Below are 1,012 nucleotides of genomic sequence, written 5' to 3'. Positions count from 1 at the left end.
TGTACAAGAATATATATGTAGCCAGGCAGTGGTGACACACGCCTTTAATCCCAGCACTTGGGAGACAGAGGCAGGTGGATTTCTGAGTTCAAGGCCAGCCTGCTCTACAGAGTGAGTTCCAGGACAGCCAGGATACACAGAGACACCCAGTCTCGGGGGAAAAAAAAAAAGACTTTATAAAATAAACATATGTATAAGAGTACATATATATATATATATATATACATATATATATATATATATATACATATATATTCTTTTTCTCTCTTTTTGGTTTTTCAAGACAGGGTTTCTCTGTGTAGCCCTGGCTGTCCTGGAACTCACTCTGTAGACCAGGCTGGCCTCGAACTCAGAAATCTGCCTGCCTCTGCCTCCCAAGTGCTGGGATTAAAGGCATGCACCACCACTGCCCGGCTTCTATAAAGTCTTAAGATTGTTCTTTGAATGCAGAGTGCTGGTAAGAAAACACGTCACTTTTGTAAGTAACAGTTTTCCCTTGAGGCACATACAGCCATGGTGTTTCTTTTATAAATAAAATGGCCATGTGAAAATGGTTGCTGGATGTGAGTGGAAAGGATATATCTGAGTGGCTTCTCTTTCCCTGCTTTAGACATTTTGGCAATTTGTATGTTACCCATTTATACAAAGCATCCTTCGCAGAACCAGGAACAGCTCTAGTTGCATCTCAGCAAGAGGTAGTTGGGGTGGGCCTGCTAGTCCTAAATCAGCATCAGAGGGACCTTAAAAGGAAACTGGGCCAGGCTGCAAAACAGAAGGGCAGAAGGGGAACTGCCGCTTTAGGGAAGGCTGCTAGAGTGGGGGTTTGAAAGGATCACTCGGGGAGGAAATCAGGAGTAAAGACACTCATCCCAACTTCCTGTTTCAAGGGTACTTGAATTTTTTTTTTTAAGATTAAAAACATTTGAGGTGAGGCCAGCCTGGTCTACAGAGTGAGTTCCAGCCAGGGCTACACAGAGAAACCCTGTCTCAAAAATACAAAAAAAAAAAAAAA

The sequence above is a fragment of the Mastomys coucha genome, unplaced genomic scaffold (genome assembly GCF_008632895.1).
Source record: "Mastomys coucha isolate ucsf_1 unplaced genomic scaffold, UCSF_Mcou_1 pScaffold22, whole genome shotgun sequence".
Taxonomy (NCBI): domain Eukaryota; kingdom Metazoa; phylum Chordata; class Mammalia; order Rodentia; family Muridae; genus Mastomys; species Mastomys coucha.
The sequence above is the reverse complement of the archived record's forward strand: the minus strand, read 5'-3'. Positions refer to the sequence as shown.